We start from the raw sequence: 207 nt of genomic DNA on the forward strand, positions 1-207 counted from the left end.
CCCTTTTTTCTAATTGAGGAGAGGAAAATCAACTACCTAAGGTGATGCTCAGGGCCAGGAGGGGGATACGGCCATTTCCAAGCCCAGCAAACCTGGAGGGAGGCAGGGATGGGGGGATAGAGACAGACCCCTCTACAAAGCTATAGGCAGGCAGCCCCATCACTTTTCCAGTTCTTACAGGGATTTAGGGAGACCCACCTCCCACAC

Source organism: Geospiza fortis, unplaced genomic scaffold (assembly GCF_000277835.1).
Source record: "Geospiza fortis unplaced genomic scaffold, GeoFor_1.0 scaffold237, whole genome shotgun sequence".
Classification (NCBI taxonomy): domain Eukaryota; kingdom Metazoa; phylum Chordata; class Aves; order Passeriformes; family Thraupidae; genus Geospiza; species Geospiza fortis.